This window comes from Callorhinus ursinus, unplaced genomic scaffold (genome assembly GCF_003265705.2).
Source record: "Callorhinus ursinus isolate GAN/ISIS: 27379988/994484 unplaced genomic scaffold, GSC_fseal_2.0 scaffold22, whole genome shotgun sequence".
In the NCBI taxonomy this organism is placed as follows: Eukaryota; Metazoa; Chordata; class Mammalia; order Carnivora; family Otariidae; genus Callorhinus; species Callorhinus ursinus.
Genome location: NW_027397084.1, coordinates 8,925,368 through 8,937,017, shown reverse-complemented (window position 1 = coordinate 8,937,017; position 11,650 = coordinate 8,925,368). Strand labels below are relative to the sequence as shown.

The 11,650-nt window shown below is 38.9% G+C and overlaps 1 pseudogene; it reads right to left on the bottom strand.

The window, feature by feature from the left end:
* Positions 1-6,241: 6,241 nt before the first annotated feature.
* LOC112837809 (ornithine decarboxylase pseudogene) lies at positions 6,242-7,669 on the bottom strand (annotated as a pseudogene).
* Between the last annotated feature and the right edge of the window lie 3,981 nt (positions 7,670-11,650).

The window sequence follows — 11,650 nt, the reverse complement described above, 5'->3', positions numbered from 1 at the left end:
CTCAGGGCAATTCTTTGTCAGAAATATACATCTGCATGAAGAGAAGAGAGTTAAAAATTTAATCTGTAAAGCTATTTAGAGAGTGGATAGGCCTTGACAGGCCTCCCAAATGTATTACAAGAACAAGAAGAGTGGAGTTCTGAAAAAAAAAAAAAGGCTGTTTCAGCAAACAGAATGAAACTAAGCTTTCTTGACAGAATCACTTTGCCAAATGACTTTAAAATCGCACTTGTCCTTTTTTTTTTCTTAAATATACTCTAATTTAAATGTCTAAGAGAAACTTTTAGAATGTATGTGGTACCATTAAAAAGCTCTAAGGTAAAGATACCACAATAACATGCGTCGTGTTATTTAGGAGAAGGATGTGTGAAACCAAATTAAAACCTGTCAAACCACTAACCAGTCACAAAAAGGTAATGAGGATTCTGGAGGCATCTATGAATATCTGACTGATAATTTCAAACTCTCACCTTATGTTTAAAATACTGCTTGACATGAATGAACAGAGTAAACCACCGCTAGTCAACTTCCAAAAAATATGACAATTTGATGTCACTTTGTGTTCTATGTTCATTTTCTTTTACCTACTACTGCAGGAAGTTTACCCTTATATTACAGCCCACATTTCATCATTGTTATAGGGAAAAGTGCTGTTCTATTTTTTGACTTATACTTAGTACTCATTTCTTTTGCTTTTAAATTCATAGTTATTTCCCTGCATGCTAAAATAAAGAAACATATACTTTTTTTATCAGTAGTACTTGGGGTAGATAGACCACCATTATCAAATAGTTAAGAAAAAAATGTATAAAATCATACGATCTTTTCAAAAGATATACAAATAGCTGTGTAATAAAATTCAAGATTTACTGAATGACTTTAATGTTTCAACCAAGTTCTGCTATTTTTACAGTCCTACTTTTTTTTTTTTATCTGACCAGGCCTCAGATTAGGCAAAAACACACTACTTACTCTAGCAATATCCTGCCTATTAATATTGTAGAATTTTTTTTCCATTTGAAGTCTTAACAACTACTGAAGCATAACTTTTAAGTCCTAAGATGTAAGTCTATCTTAAAATGTTCTTTTAAATCTTTAATATCTAGGGCTTACCCATGGTTATCAGATTTTCTGTTAAAGTATCAACTTGTTAAATATAAATACTGATCATGTGGCCCCCAAACCCAACATATCTACTTTTCTTAACCTACTATGTTCTTTGTTAGTGTGTTCTGAGCTAGCTTGCACTCTGCTCAGATATAGCTAACTTAATGGAAGGATTCAGATTTATCACATTGTTTATAAATGTTTACAAATATATCCTTTCTCTTCCACTTTTTTTAAAAAAAGATTTTATCTACTTATTTGACAGAGAGAGAGAGCAGGAGAGAGCACAAGCAGGGGGAGAAGCAGAGGGAGAGGGAGAAGCAGGCTCCGCACTAAGCAGGGAGCCTGATGCGGAGCTCGATCCCAGGGTCCTGGGATCATGACCTGAGCTGAAGGCAGATGCTTAACCAACTGAGCCACCCAGGCACCCCTCTCCTCTTCTGAATATATGGTAGCTTTGCATTTATCTAGAATATTTTAATTGTGGTCATGTGCCTTACTTTGGCCAGTGAGATGTGAGCAGAAGTGATGTTTCACTTCCAAGAAGCCATATGAGCCAGTGCATGATGTCCCATGTTTCTCTATACTTCTCTGGAAATGTCGGAAACATGTATTAAGATGAATCTTCTGGCAGACTTGGCTTTTGATCACCAAGTGAATATAGTCCTTCTTTATTACCCAATCCCTGCTGATGACACCTGTTGGCTATTCAGTATGAAAGAGAAATAAATTTTTGCTGTGTTAAGCCACTGAAATTTTGGGGTTTTCTGTCTAGAGAATAACTTATTCAATACTAACGTATCATCTTTTTGGTTACGTGGAATCTGGAGTAGGGAGACAAATTTTAAAAGGTATTTTTAAAATCAGTTATTAGATACTGAATTTTGTCATCTACCTTTTCTGAATGTATTTTTTCTTTTCTTAATGTGATAAACTATAGTGACTGATTTTTTTAACAGTTTTATTGGAATATTATTTACATACCATATAATTTATTTCTCTTATGTGTACAATTCAGTGATTTTTAATAAATTTATAGAGCTGCACAATCATCACCACAATCTAATTTCAGAACACTTCCATCCCCCTGAAAAAAAATCGAATGGTTATTTGCTGTTATTCCCTATTCCCGCCTCTAGTCCTAGGCAGTCACTAATCTGTTTTCTGTCTTTGCAGATTTCTCTCTTCTGGACATTTTATATAAGTGAATCATACAATATGTTGTATGCTGGCTTATTTCATTTAGCATCATGTCTTCAAGGTTCATCCATATTGCAGGATACATCAGTTCCTTATCCCTTTTCAAAGATGAATAATATTCTACTATATGGATATACCACATTCTGTTTATCCATTCACCGGTCGATGAGCATTTGGGTTGTTTCCAGTTTTTGGCTATTATAAAGGATGTAGCTATGACAATTTGAATACAAGTATTTATGTGGACAAATGCATTAATTTCTCTTGGCTAGATACCTAGGAGTGGAAACTTATGTTTAACATTTTAAGAAACTGCTAATTAGTTTTCCATGGTGGAGGATGCACCATTTGCCTCGTTGAACGGCACTGCTAGATCCACACCACTGTTAGATTCTTTGCATCTTAAAGGTCCTTATATATCTGTGAAAAAGTATTCTGGTAATAAATCAGAATATTCTATCTCTCTTTCCTTTCTTTTTAACTCATACCTACTTACACACACGGAGAGTGAATACCCATATGTTCTGGCTGGTTAATCATTCTGGGTAGAAGAATAGCCATTAGAATTTCCATTTGTTCTTGAGTGTTTCACTTACTGAATCTCGTATGGGAAATAATTCCTAAAGGCATGAGGTTTCTGTTGGGATAAAGTCTGCATGCAGAATTAGGTGACATTGCTTCTCTCCGACTCCTGCTTACACATTCTGACTTAGCAGTGATGCTTTAAATGTTGAAAAATCATCTGTCCTGGGCGCCTGGGTGGCTCAATTGGTTAAGCGACTGCCTTCGGCTCAGGTCATGATCCTGGAGTCCCGGGATCGAGTCCCGCATCGGGCTTCCTGCTCAGCAGGGAGTCTGCTTCTCCCTCTGACCCTCTTCCCTCTCATGCTCTCTGTCTCTCATTCTCCCTCTCTCAGATAAATAAATAAATAAATAAAATCTTTAAAAAAAAAAAGAAAAGAAAAATCATTTGTCCTGAATGATTTTATTCTTATCATGTTCATATATGACTGTTCCTAAAACAACAAAGAGCCAGCTTTTAATAGTATGTAAATATAAATGGCTTGATTATGTTTCTTTAAAGTCATTTAAGGAAAAACCCCACCTGTTTTGTCAACTACTTTATCTTTTCCTTCATTGTTAATTTTCATTTATGTTGACCAAAGGTATTAATTTTTTATTTGTTTCAAAAAAATATCCTAAATATTTCTAAATATATGTATATATTCCTGATAGTAGGACCAAGTCTAAAGCAGAGACCTAAATTGTAATGTCTTCTATGTAATCCAAACAGGTGGCCAGCAGAAGAGAAAATGAGCAGGAGTTCAAACAAGAAAAGCAAGATGAAGAAAGTGGCAGTGGAAAGACAATGGCAGCAGAGAAGTAATTTGGGTTTTGCACTTACTGACATGAGGAAACAAGGTGTGATTTCCCTCTACTTACTGCTGGAAAGCAGGCTCCAAGCTGAGGCAAAGTTCAGTGTGTAATAGGGTTTAATCATAAGCCTGGTGGTTGGTAAGTAGGATGGATCTAAGGCGTACCTTTGGAGTTATGCATCTCCAACTGTCCTATATTTATCTAAAGTTGGAATGCTTCTCTGCCAAGAGAGAACTGGATCTGATAAGCTACTCACACTGTGGTATCACTTAGATTGCTTGAATGGTTGGCAGTTCAGGGTATGGCTAAAAGCTTAGGCACTGAGGTAAGTCTATGAAGTTTTGAAAACACTAGCCCTTTTGTGACCATGGTCAATTTGCTTAACATTTTATATTCAAAATAGGTATAATTCCAGAACCAATGCCATAGGTCGTTTGTGAAGGTTCATTGATATAAGGCATGTAAAACAGTAGACACCGTGTCTGCCAGAGAGTAAATTCTCCATAAAGACTGGTTGTTATTATTAATGATGAGTGGTTGCCATTCTGAATGGTAGGGTATTTTTAAATTCTTTTTCTTTTTAATAGCTTTATTGATATATCACTTATATGCTAGACAATTCCCTCATTTAAAGTGTAACATTCAATGCTTTTTCCTATATTCACAGATGTATGCAAACTTCACAACTTTAGAACATTTCATTGTCTCAGAAAGAAACCCCAAACCCTTTGTCTGATACTCCACTATATCCCATCACACCCCCAGCACTAAGCAACTACTAATCTTTCTTTTCTATAGATTTGCCTTTTCTAGATATTTCACGTGCATGGAATGATACAATTAGAGGTCTTTTGAGACTAGTTTGTTTCATTTAGCATTATGTTTTTAAGCCTATCCATGTTTTAGCAGGTATCAGTACTTTGTTCCTTTTTATGGCTTAGTAATATGCCATTGTATGGATATACAACATTTTGTTTATCCATTCATCAATTGATGAATTGTTTCCTTTTGGGTATTTTGAGTAATGCTGTTATTTTCTCTGTGGAAATGGGTTTTCACTTTTTTTTTTTAAAGATTTATTTATGGGGCGCCTGGGTGGTTCAGTCATTAAGCATCTGCCTTCGGCTCAGGTCATGTTCCCAGGTCCTGGGATTGAGCCCCACATTGGGCTCCCTGCTCTGAGAGCCTGCTTCTCCTTCTCCCTCTGCATGCCACTCCCCCTGCTTGTGCTCTCTCTCTCTGACAAATAAAATCTTAAAAAAAAATAAAGACTTATTTATTTGAGAGAGAGAGTGCACGAGAGAGCAGGGGAGGGCCAAAGGGAGGGGGAGAGAGAGAATCTCAAGCAGATTCTCCACTGAATATGGAACCTGACATAGGGCTTGATCTCACAATCCTGAGATCGCGACCTGAGCCAAAACCAAGAGTCGGACACTCAGCTGCCTGAGCCACCCAGGTGCCCCAGAGGCTTTTCTGTTTTCCTAAAAGTGAAATGGTTATAATTTAAGTCTATAAAAACTTCACAAGGACTTAAACTGGATAGAGGATATAGTTGGACCTTATTGAATTTTAACTTTCACAGAAACTATATAAGATTAAAGATAATGGGCCCAAATTGTACTTTTATTTGGGAAGTTTTGATGTCTACAGTCATTTAGAATGATTTCATAACTATCTAGTTGAATTTGAGGGACAAGACAAACTTAGGGTCCCCCTACTCTTCTGCCATCTTAACCCCTCCTCCCTATCTACAGTCATTTAAACATGCCTTATTTTATAGGACCAGCATGTAATTTATTGTCCAAACTACAATACCTTATAGAGGGTGGAAAGAGCTCTATGTATAATTATGCTGGGGAACAAGAGTAAATTGAGGCAGTCCCAGGCTCACTGGGGCATGTGGTCACCTGATGTATAGTGAACGACCTCACTCTGCACTAACTCATTTGGAAATATATTTTGCTTGTTTTCTTTTTTAGCAGAAGATAAATTTGTATTTATCTCACCCTTATAGGCAAAAGTACATGAATATATATATGCTGTTCTAAGTTTTTTTTATTTCAAGATACTTTATTTTTTTAAAGATTTTATTTATTTATTCATGAGAGACAGAGAGAGAGAGAGAGAGAGAGAGGCAGAGGGAGAAGCAGGTTCCCAAGGATCAGGGAGCCCGAGGTGGGACTTGATCCCAGGATGCTGAGATCATGACTTGAGCCGAAGGCAGACGCTTAATCATCTGAGCCACCCAGGTGCCCTCAAGATACTTTATTTTAAAAACAGGTCAAAACACTAAGCTTGTGGCCCATTCTGCCAATGTACAAGCTACAAATGCTTGCTCAGCAGTTGAGTGGCACTCTTTGGTAGCATGTTTGAAAAGTGAATAAAAATCCATATGAAACAAATATCCAAATAGTTCCCATAGGAACACAGATAAATGGCCCCATCTCCTAGTGTTCCATATTGTTGCATCTGCCAACCCTACTTACAAAGAGAGTTCAAAAAAACCCCAAAAACCTAGCAGTACTTAAGTTAAACGGTCCCCCCCAAATCCCATAATTCAAGCTAAACTCAAAGTTAACAGGTATCCTACGATAATGCTAGCTGAAGCACAGGCAGCAGGGGACACTTTATCCCACTTCATCCTGCTCTCTCAGTGGGAACACAGGACACAGGCAGAGTGCTGATGTCCTGCCCCTCTCCTTCCAGCAGGAAGTCGTGGTTCTGGATCTGCTGCCTCAGTTGCCATGTTGGTCCTGCCGTCACATAGTAGATCGTCGGCCTCTGGAACCCTTTGAAAGTAGAAGCAGCGGCAACAGTGTAAGCACCCATGTTTCCAAAGAGCGTCCAATCGCCCACATGCATCTTGAGCAAGCCACAGTGCTCAACAATGCAATTAAGGCAGTCACATGTTGGTCCCCACATGTTGGTTGAATAATACTTCTAATCTGGATTGAGTCTCTTCTGCATGAGGGGCTTCATGTGTGTATGATCATAAATGATGCAATTAAATGATCCATATACCCCATCATTCACATAATACATAAAGGTTTGTTCACTCGACTCATCTTCATCATCAGAGCCTGTCTGTTCCTTTAGTATGAGCTTTTTTTGTTTGTTTGTTTGTTTTGGCAATGTTATTAACTCCAAGCATGAAAGCTTGCAGTTATCTGCTGGGCTCAGCTATGATTCTCACTCCCAAGCCTGCTGGAAAACACTTGTCCAGTGCTGGGTTAGTAACACTGGTGATCTCTTCAAATTATGCTTTACATCTTCAGATCCAAGAAAGCCACCATTTAGATCAAGCAGATACTGTGCTGAAACCAACCTCAGCTCCCATGTCAAGGACACAGCAGGCATCAGAGATGGTGTGCACGAAGGTCTCAGTATAGCCACTTCCTACATGGAAGCTGAAACTTATGATATCAATATGTAGCTCTTTTGCCCCCAAAGAAGCCTGATGGTTTTGAGTGTGGCATCAAATTCAACACTGAGGCAGCAGGCTGCTTTGAAATCATCAGTGGTGATCTGCAAAACCAAGTTCGCCTTTGGATGTGCCCTGGCAACTTTGATCAATTGGACTTCACAATCACAAGTTATTATCTGGACTGCATTATTAACAGCGTACTTAATCTGAGACACTTGTTTGGATTTGCACAGATAATCGTCTCTGGAGGCACCCGGAGGCTCAGTACCAATTGTGTTTCAGTCTTGCTGGTAAAGTCAAATCCTGCCCCAATGGCAGCTAGGGTCTTCACTGTGGTTCTGTTATCATTGCATTTGACTACATCAAAGGGGGTGACCTGAGGAAGAGCTTTTAACCATCTCAGATGTTTCTTTAGAATGTCTCCCAGTTCTACCACACAGAAGGCATCCTTACCATCAGAAGATGAAACTTCATTAATTTTTTTGGTCCAGACTGTGCTTGGCAGTAAAGCCTTCAAGGAGGAAATGGCAGTCAAACTCTGTATTAACTGAAGTTGTTCATGGTTTCTTGATGTTCCCATGGAAAACTAAGAGATGGAATTTAGAGAAATTTTGGCCAGCATTTCACAAAGGCAATCCGCGGGAATTTCAAGTCCCACTGAAGATCCGTGTCCCCTTCATGCTGCAGTGGAGATATTCTGATGAATACAGAATTTGATGTCTTAGAGCGCATGGGGCACCGTGGGCCAGCCCCATGGAGAGTGCGCAGGCTGGCCTGCCGCACCGCCGCCCTGGTCAGCAGCACCCCCCCTGCCGTCCCGCTCCCTGCTCCGGGGACCACCAGTCCCAGGTGGCTCCAGGAGTTCTGGCTCAGAGGCTGGAGGCACTGCCTGTTGTTCCCTCAGAACAGGAACAAGATAACTGATGCACACAGGAAATGAACCCTGGCTGTTCTAGTAGGCTGTGTTGTCTTTCCTGCTAAACTGAAGTGGATTGCATCATGGAATTTACCTTTTATAGAATGTCTACATTTTAAAGATTTTGTGGTCCTTATATCATGTTTTTGGATTCTCATAGCTCCCTCCCCCAAGAATGCCTATTACTGTGTTAGGCATATAAATGTTGCCTCTTCCTCCAATAAGTATTAAAGAAATAATTCATGGCAGAGTGCTTAGTGTTGTGGAAATGTGCAAGGGGGTCAGTCTGCATTTCAGGGATTGGGGTTTCTAAAACAGATTCTCCCAAGCAAATTCTCTTCTCTGAATCCTTTTTCCCCATTCCGCTTCCATTCTACTTCTCTGCTAACCAGCCAACCAAACTGACCCCAACATCCTCAATCGTATTGGCTCTTGAAAAAAATAACAACTGTCCTATTAATTGGAATTCTGATTTCAGTGAACATACAGGGTCAATTTGACAACTTAGAAAGCTGGGGTCTTGCAAAGTATCACCATGAAAATGATGAACATTGAGGCGTCTGTTCCTGCCCCAGGAGGGAAATACCGAATACCACAATCTTGCCCTAATTCACCCTCTCGAAGAGCTACATTTGTCAGCAGCACAAACCGAGTCATAGCCATTAAAGAACAAACAACTGTGAGAGAAAAGCAAGCTGAGAGAGAGGAAAGCAATGCTATCCACTTTAATACACAGGAGGGCTCCTTCAAGAACATTTGAGTTGCATGGAAGGTTGACCCTCAGACGGTTTCCTAGGTCAGCAGGACTTGAGGCAGTCCCTGGGGTGAGGACTGGTCAGGTAAGTTAAAGCTGCCTTCAGGGCACTTTCAACTTAGGCACCAATTTCCTCAAGACTGAGGGTAAGAAAGCAACACTGTTTTGAGTTCAACTTTCTCCTTCACTTTTTTTTTTTTTTTCTTTTTTCCTTTGTTCCTGTGAGTCCAGAATATCCAAGAGTGACTTCTAATGGCTGGGAAAATTCTTTATAGGGATGTTTCCTCCTGGTTTGATCTGGACTTAACTTTTTAGCAATCCTAACTCATTTTCTAGGCTCCAGGCATGACTGCACAGAATTTTTTAAAAAAAGGTATTTTTACTTCCAACCCCCTAAAGTTTTAGGTGCCCTTTCGCCACGAATTCTCCAGACCTTTTCTCAGTACCAAGTTAGGTACTGAGTTAGGTACTGAGAAACAGTTGCTGTTTCTCGTTACAATTTTATTTCCCAGCTCTCAACTCGCCTCATGTCAGTTTTCTTCCATATACCCTTGAAACTGCCTTATGTCTCTTTGTGCTGATCGCATTCCTGGCTTGAGATATTCAAAACAGGGTTTTTTTTTTTCCCCCCAGACAGAAATTGTTCTACTTTTATTAATTGTCAAAGTAGGATATTAATGGAAATACTCTTTACTTCATATATATTACATTATAATATTATATATATCATAATATATATGTATACATATTTTAGTCTCATGTTTCCATCATTGAAGAACAAAAATACTCTGTGGTTTTACTTCTACTACCATTAACAAGGCTAATCAGAACTTTGCTTTGAATAAGATTTGGTGATCTTATATACTCACTAGATCTCTGCTGAATTTGAAAGTCATTCCTCATAATCCTCTGGCTATTTTTCCTGTCTCTGATGGCTTCTCTTTCTCAACGCACTTCACAGTTCTGTCGTTGGAGCCCTGTGCTTCTTACTCTATACAACAGAATAACGTATTCTGCAGTGTTCAGACAAAAACTGCTTCTTGGTCAGTTACCCATGAAAATTTCCTAAGAAAGTGGCACACTGGAAGCCAATATAGCATATGTTATCTTTTCCTCCAATATTCAAGCTCTAATCCCGACCGAGGCTCAGATGAGTAGTGGTTTACCCTTAAGGACCATGCTGTATGACACGTAAATAATTTTAAAGATGAGCATCCTTTTTAACAAGGCAAAATATCTATCACAGCTCAGGAATACAGGGATTGAGACTGAAGGAGGGTATATTTCTTTTGGAATGGCAGGTGGAGTCACTGCACTTACTAAATTGTGATTTCTTTCTGTTTTGCAAAGCATGCACAGTTGAATTTGTAAGAGTAAAATGTGTGCGTGATCAGGCTTTGTTACTCTCCTAGGGTGATCCTGTCTGTGCTCGCCATTTCATGTACCATCTCTATGTACATGTGTATATATGTGGAAGCTGTTAGTAATATTAGTATTAATTTAATTACTTTTCTGACTGAATGTGGTAGGTCCTGAGGCCCCAAAAATATGGGAAACAGTTATGGCTAGCTACTTCTTGATACATGTAATTTTCCCATTCATTTGACAATTATCCATTCAGCTCACTGTATGGCAGGCTCTATGCTAGGTATCAGTGATATTAGGACAAATTAGCAAAACAATTCCTGCTTAATAGACCATTATGCCTTATAAAGACTGGTCAGTGCATTCATTCATTTTGTTAGAGAATTGATTAATTTACCATGTATTAGGTATTGTGTAGCAACCTGTCAATATAAAGAAGCATAGTTCCTGATTTCTTGGGGCTCCCAATTTAGGGTTCATACAGGAAGGGAAAGAAATAGACACATAGAATGGTCATTATGATACAGTAGAGCCATGCAGACAGTTAGGCGGTATTAGAGAAGAAGGACAGTATTATTGCGACAAACTAACCTGCATCCGGGAGGAGTAAAAAGAAATCTTGACCTAAGATTTCTCTTACTTGTGTAGTTTAACTGTTGATATCATTGATTTGTTCTTTCAGGACTGACCACTTCTAAAAGAAAACCACTACTAAGGATTTGGTGGCTGGTGGATGACTTTATACAAGAGGTAGCACTTCGTTTGGGGCTTGAATACCATTGTTATTTTCAATGTGGGGGCACAGTTAGGGACAGTGGGCACTGTAGCCTGGAAGACCACTATAAGCCAAAGGATAAAGTAGAAATCATAAGCCATAACATAAAGCTAAGTAACATGAAGTAACGTAGCATAAGTTCTTAATAAGGTGCATTGTGGCTTTCCTGACTGCCCAGAGCTTGTGTGTGATAGAGAGAGGTGAAAACAAGGTGAGATGGTTGAGATAAGGATACATATGGGATGACTTACAGGGTAAGCTGGGTAGAAAAATGTATACTTGGTGCAACATCCAGCTTTCTATCCATTGCTCCATCCCAGCAGTTTTTATCAAGTTTTTACATTGTACTTATAGTGCTGTGTTCTGAAAGTATGTTAAAGAAGAAAAAAGAAAGAAAAAAAAGACAGGATTTACCTCCAAGTGTATAGTTTAATTTAAAAATGGATAAGCAAAGTAAGGAAGTATGACACAATCTCATAACTGGTATAACACAAAAATATACAAAGAAAAATTTCTGGACTATGCCTGGAAGAATCAAGGAAAGCTGTACCCATTTGTTAACCGTGAATCATATAATGAAGGAGGGGAATAAGATGGTAAGGTTGAGGGCACTGCAGACAGAAGAAACAACAAAGACCAAAAGGTATAACAGACAGGGGCTTTCCAGGAGAAACTGTGTGTAGTTCTAAAATGCTACAATTTAAAATGTTTTTGTCCTTGGAAAGGGAAAGG